Raw genomic sequence first — 6853 nt, forward strand, 5'->3', positions numbered from 1 at the left:
GCAATCACAGGTGAAGTCCCTTGGCTTCCCTGTAGCAAACAAGGTTTTTCACATTATTTATATGCAGCTGTCAAAGACAGAAAAGTGATCAAAGCTCCAGAATAATGGCAAAGAAAGATTGAATAGCATTGATTGAAGAGAAGGGACCATAAAAGGCAATGTTCAAAAGCCATAAAAGACGGTTACAAGAAAAGGAAGGGATGTGTGTGCTCATTTCTGTGGGTGGTAGGAAATAGAAGTAAATGGGGGGAATGCAAATTGATCCACCTGCATAGAAGCTGGAGTATTTAACATGTGGAAATGTGTAAAACCTGTGACCTCGGGGGTCTCTGAGTACACATCAGGCAAATGCCAGCCAAAGCTGACCTGAATGTAGTTAAGGACTGATTGTACTTAATCCTGTTTTCCCGCTGGAGGGAGTTCCTATTTCCCATGATTCTGTAGTACTCCACAACTTCCAGCTTTTAGAAGGTGGAAATTGGAATAGTTGTTTGTATATGAGCTTAAGAAAAGATCTATTTCTGGAATCAGACGTTATGAGTGATGCTCTCACGGGAAATGAGAGAAAACTGCAGCATCTTAAACACTTGAAAAAAATGTGATGGTTTGCAACAAACGGGTAAACACAGTTCTTCCAAAAAGGGTATGTCTGATCCAAACTGGGGCTGCAGAACAATCGTGGGATGGACAACGCTTGGCTGCACAGGGCAGGAGGCTCTGAGGGAGATGCTGACACTTTTGACCTGTCCAGGAGCAATATTCTGACAGAAGGGCCCATGTCTGCTCTACCACACTGCTTTTTTAACCTCAAACACAGAAGATGGGCAAAACTGTGCTGTTGCAGGCAGGAGAGGATCCTGTAGTATGGCTGTCTTTCTCTGCTGTCCAGATGAAAATGTAGCAGCTGATCTTGTTATGCCCTTGCTGTTGAAGCAGAGCCTGGGAGATGCTGGTTGGTGGTATTAAGCAACTTGCATCCTTTGCTGCTTTAGAATTCTCTAGAAGTCTGAAGTCTGTCAGCTCCAGAAAAAACCAGTCTCTGCTTTGCACTGCCCACTGTGGTTGTGTTGAATGAGATGTGTAACAGCACAGACGCCTTCCTTCCAAGGTGACTGCCTGTCACAGTGCCGTGGCTCCCAGGGATATGGTTCTGCCATTTATTGCTCCCCAGCAGAATTCTCTGAGCTCACACAGCAGTTGAGGAAGCTCAGGGGCAGCTGCTTCGCTGCTCAGGCTTGTTTCCTTCCTCTTCATGTGTTTCAGTCGTACTGTGAATTGCAGAACAGAACAAGGGAACTTGAGAAATTATGTGGAAGGACATCAAAGTCTGCTTGGCACTTGTGTTCACTGATCTACAGCAGCTGTTTCGGTAAAGTGACACCAGCAGATGATTTATATCAGCTGATAATCTTTGCTTAACAGCATTGTGTTTCCTCAGCTCAGCCATTTCTGTTCCTTCCACTTCAAACCCAGGATAAGCCAAGTGGCTCTCTTTTGACAAAAAGCAAATCATTACAGCACCTTTCTCCTATCCACTTCCTGTCAGGAAAGTCAAAACTCTTGACTAAATCAGCTTCCACCAGGAGATACTGTTGAACTGTGTGGCCTCTCTCCTTGAGTTGACACTGGCCCTTCTTTGTCACTGCCATTGTCCCGAGCAGTGTCTCAGGAGCCGGTTGGGGCAGCAGGAGCATCTTCTGTTGAAAAATCCGAGTGTTTGCTCTTTGGGCTCCTGTAATCGTCTCACATTGTCAGCATTCAGGCTTGGTCACCTCTTGGTAACAACCTTTCTCAGCTGCACTGGAAGAGGGATTTCTGAACAAACGTGGAAAGGGAGAGAAGATTAAATAGGAAATAAAGACAGGAGCCAGGCCGGGCTGTTGGGTTTTGGGTTTGTATTTTTTTTTTCTTTTTCTTTTTTTTATTTTTTTTTGGTCATTTATTTTAATTAATTATTTTATTTTAGAAAGCCAAGGTACATTTGCGTCATGTGGAAAGGGGTCCCTCTGTGACTGACCAGACATCTGGTGTCATTGCATAAGAAAAATTTTCTTTATTGTCATGGTTTCAGCTGGGACAGGGTTCATGTTCTCAGTAGCTGGTGTGTTGCTGTGATTTTGGATTCAGTGTGAGAATAAATGTTGATAACATGCCTGTGTTTCAGCTGCTGCTATGTCATGTATACCCTAAATCAAGGACGCTTCAGTTTCTCCTGCTGTACCAGTGGGCAGGTGAGGTGAACAATCCAAGGGTTTCAGAGAATATCATGCTCTGGGTATAAACGGGGGGGGAGATGGCTGAGAAGGCTGATCACTGCTGGGGGGTGGGATGGGTATCAGTTTATGGCTGGTGAGCAAACTGTGCTGTCCACCACTTATTTTTGGAGTTTGCTTTCTCATTATTATTGTTATTGTTAACAGCATTACTAGTATTTTACTTTGTTTTCAGTTACTGAACTGTTCTTATCTCAACCCGTGAGTTTTACAGACTTTTTTCCCCCCTTATTCTCCTCCCCATCCCTCTGTGGGGCTGAGAAGCCAGAGATTTCAGCCCTGTACCCTCCCCAGTTAAGTGATGCAGTGGGTTCTCCTGCATTATTTGGAAGAAAATTAGTTTTTTTTTTTTCCTTAGAGCATGCCTTCTCCAGGGTCTCAAATCCTCTCTAGTGCCTAACATCCTCAGCAGCAGTGCAATGCAGCCTCCAGTGCTCCAAAACAAGGTGTCCTGCACCGTGCTTGTAAAGAAAAGTGCGTTTCTGTGGCTCAGTCCCAGCACAGACAGGGAAAAGGCTGACAGGAGGGCTTTTGGCTTGCCTTGGAGGTGTTCTTGGGTAGTGTTGTTTTGTTCTGTGATCCTCATCAATACATGTAAGAGGATCAAGTAGGTTGGGAAAGACTTCTGTGTTCATCGAGTCCATCCTGTGACTGATCACTACTCTGTCAGCCAGAACAGAGCACTGAGTGCCACCTCCAGCCTTTCCTTAAACACCTCCAGGGACAGTGACTCTTCAGTCTCCCTGGGCATCCCATTCCAATGTCTTATTGCCTTTCTGTGAAGAAATTCTTCCTAATGTCCAACCTAAACCTCCCCTGGCCCAGCCTGAGTCCGTTCCCTCTCCTCCTGATTCTGTTCCTGGAGCAGAGCCCGACCCTCATGGCTGTCCCCTCCTGTCAGGAGCTGTGCAGAGCCACAAGGTCCCCCTGAGCCTCCTTTTCTCCAGGCTGAGCCCCTTCCCAGCTCCCTCAGCCTCTCCTGGGGCTCCATTCCCTTCCCCAGGCTGAGCCCCTTCCCAGCTCCCTCAGCCTCTCCTGGGGCTCCATTCCCTTCCCAGCTCTGTTCCCTTCTCTGGACTTGTTGGTCTCTCAAGCTGTGAGGGGCCCAGAGCTGTGCCCAGGATCTGAGGTGTGGCCTCAGCAGGGCCAGCACAGGGACAGCCCTGCCCTGCTGCCACCCCACGGCTGGGCACCCTGGGCTCGTGTCCAGCTGCTGTCACAGCACCCCCAGCCCCTTTTCCAGCCCCTTTTCCAGCCACTTTTCCCCCAGCCTGGAGCTGGGGGGTTGCTGTGACCCGAGGGCAGGACCCAGCACTGCCCCTGGGTGTCCCTCACCCCAGCGGCCTCATCCCATGGATCCAGCCTGTCCAGACCCTCTGCAGAGCCCTCCTGCCCTCCAGCGGATCCCCATCCCAGCCAGCCCAGTGACATCTACAAATTTGTCAATGGTAAACTCAATCCCTGTATCTCCAACATACCTGGAGACACAGGAACATCACCTGTGAAGGAGACTGGGACCCATCTCCATCAAGCACCTTCCACGTGCTGCCTGTAGCCACCTGTGACGACTTTCCTGCACTGCTGATGCCTTTAGCCCCTGGCTGTTTGTTGCAGCCACTTCTCTGGGTTAATGATGCCTCTGAAGTGCATTTGGTGTTTGATCAGAAAAAGTGCCCATTCTTTCTTGCGGGAGATAAAGCTGTTGCTGAGCTCAGTGTGCTTAGACCATCGTTAGCCTCCTCCTTGCTGGTCTTTTACAGCCACTTTGCTGCAAGCAGCTAATGAAGTCAGCCAATTAATCTGCTGTCCCTCAGCCCTCCAGGGACCTGCCTTTCCCTGCAGCACAGTGGAGGTGTTCTAACCTCTGAGTAAAGGTCCACAATATCTCCTGTGAACAAGACAATGAAAGACCCAGAAATATTGCTACCTGTTCTTTCTTTGACCACCAAATCTTCCCATCCCTCCCAATGTCACTTCTGAAATGCCCTGGCTGTTATCCAGTCCTCATGAATGTCTCATCTGGCAGGCTGGCATGAGGCTGGTGGAAGCCTGGAGATTGGCACTTTGGATTTTGACCAGAGTGGTGAGCAGTCTGCTGCATTGCCCATCTCACTTTTTGAAGCAAGGGAGTTTCATGAGAACTTCCACTGAAGTGATACAAGGCTTTGCCACCATGGCTACACAAGCCCAGATTTCACCTGCAAATGGGCCTGAAAAGGAGGAACCTGTTTGAAATGGTGCTAATGCAACTTTTGTGATGGTCAGCTGGTCATGCTGAGGGTTGGAGTCCTTAAAAGGTGTGAGAGAGTTGTCCTTACCTGTGGCACTTATTGTTGAGTTACTCCACAGCATTAGCAAGGACTAAGGTAGAAATGGAAAGCCCTGCCAGGGTGTTTTCTGCCTCACCAACATCTTTCTGCCAAAAAACCCTAATAAAATGTGTGCAGCAATGGCAGCTGGAAACAACAGATGATACAGATTAAGTGACTTTGTAATTGCGCTGGCTGTCAAATCATGGAAGGGCTTGTGTTTGTTAATTGTTTTTGTGTGGATGCCTTCCTCTGGGACTCTCCATCCTAAGGGGACTGGGAAAGGATTTTCTGAATCTGAATTAGTGTGATAACCTGAATAATGCAGAAATGGGCATGCACCTCCTGGAGAGGCAGACTGTCCAAACAGAATGGCTTTGGTGTGTTCCCTGCAAACAAGGCAGGTGCTGGGAAAAAAGAGGGGGAAAGGCTGAGCACCAGAGGGTGTTCTAATAGTTTTCTGTGATTCATCAAGGCTGTTTTATAGCAAAATGGCCTGTTTGAAGAGAGAGGAGAGAGAAAACTGACAGGGGCTTGGGAGTCCATAACTTCACATATTTGGGCCCATGGGTTTTTTTATGTGAAGAGATGGGAAAACATGAAATAGATGGAAATGCATATAAACTCCTTTTTCCTGTTCTGATCCTTCGTTGGTGCAAAGGGGGAAGGCTGCTGATGCCAGCCCAGCTGCTCTGGTTTGCACTGGAAAGGGCAAATCCAATCCACCCACCAGGTGGGCACTTCTGCCCTCCCACATCCTGTGGATCAGGACCACGGCTCTAACAGTGACCAGTCATAGCTGGCAGGTTTCAGGCTATTCTTCCTTGTCCTCCCCAGCCTGCCCCCAATGCTCTCTGGTCCGTTTTCCATCCCAGAGACCCAGGACACAAGCAGGGACCTTAATTTATAGGGGGAAAAAAAAATGTCAGTGCTGACAGGCAGAGTGGTGTGAGTGGAAATGAGTTGTGCTGATAAGCCCTTCTGACTGTATTTTATTTTACTGGGGTTCTTAACAAACAATCTTTATGAAATGCAAACCTGTCTTATCAGGCTAATGCAGATTGTCTGAAATCCTTATCTCCATGGGCCAGTTAGCTGGAGTGATTCCCTTTTCATAAGGAATAGAGAATGAAGAGCTGCACACAAGCCTCCCCCCCGCCCCACCTCCTTCCAATCACTGCCATTTACTGGCAGTGAACCGAACGGCTCTGATTTCCAAACTCATAAATAACGCAGGGCCCCCGAGCTGAGCTGTCCTGCGCTCCCAAAGAGCTGTTCAGCTGCACAGGAGCCGGAGTCAGCCGGGAGGGGCTGGGCAAGGAAGAAAGGGAAGAGCCCCTGGTTTGTGGAGAAAAGCCATTGGCTTTTTGAGAGCAGCCGATGTTTAAGCTGCACCTAACGCTGGAGCGGCACAACCTCCTCACCAGATCCATCCCTCCCTCTCACCACTGTCAGCTGGCCTGGACCCTTAATTTTGAATGTGTTTCCTTGGCGTGATTTTTGCTCCATAACTCAGACTGCTGTCTGCTGGGGAGGAGCTGCTGCTATTTGTATGTTGATGATTTATCGTGTGAAACGTGCCCGCTGCTCAGGAGAAGGGTTTTTTCCCCTTCATTCTGTTTGTGCTCTCTGTGTATTTTCTATGCCTCATGTGGGTCAAGTTTGTGTGCCTGGGGAATGGATGGCAGCTAAATAGCTCTGCTGCTTTTTCTGGGGACAGAAGCATGGAAAAAAGGTAATAGCAGCTGTGAGGAAATGTTTTTCTTCTGGTTGCTGAGCCTCTGGGGAATATATATATATATATATATATATAAAGTCCCTCTCTGGGAACACACAACAAAGTAAACAGATGCTGCTGTTGTCTCTGCTGTCTCTGTGATCTGTGGAAATGTTCTTCTTTTCTGGGACACCATGAGGTGCTAGATGATCTGCACCAGGTCTTAGCCTTTCAATTCCTGTACTGAAGTAACAAGACCAGGTGAAAAAGGGCCCTGACTTTTACCCACCAGCACATACAAGTTCCTTTCACATCTGTCTTGCATCTTGCCAATTTGAGTGCTTTTCTGATCAGGAGACGGCTCTAGATTAAACAATCATGGGGTGTAAGGAGGTCTCACAGCTGTACAGAAAAATAAGGCTCTGTAGGAAATAGGTTTCCCACAGCACGTGGCACAGAGAAATTCTAGTGGGATTGCTGTTGATTTCTCGTTCCTCTTGACATCTGGGAAGATGCCAGCATGAAGGGTTAGTTTAGCAACAGAGATTATCTTT

Source organism: Taeniopygia guttata, chromosome Z (assembly GCF_048771995.1).
Source record: "Taeniopygia guttata chromosome Z, bTaeGut7.mat, whole genome shotgun sequence".
Classification (NCBI taxonomy): domain Eukaryota; kingdom Metazoa; phylum Chordata; class Aves; order Passeriformes; family Estrildidae; genus Taeniopygia; species Taeniopygia guttata.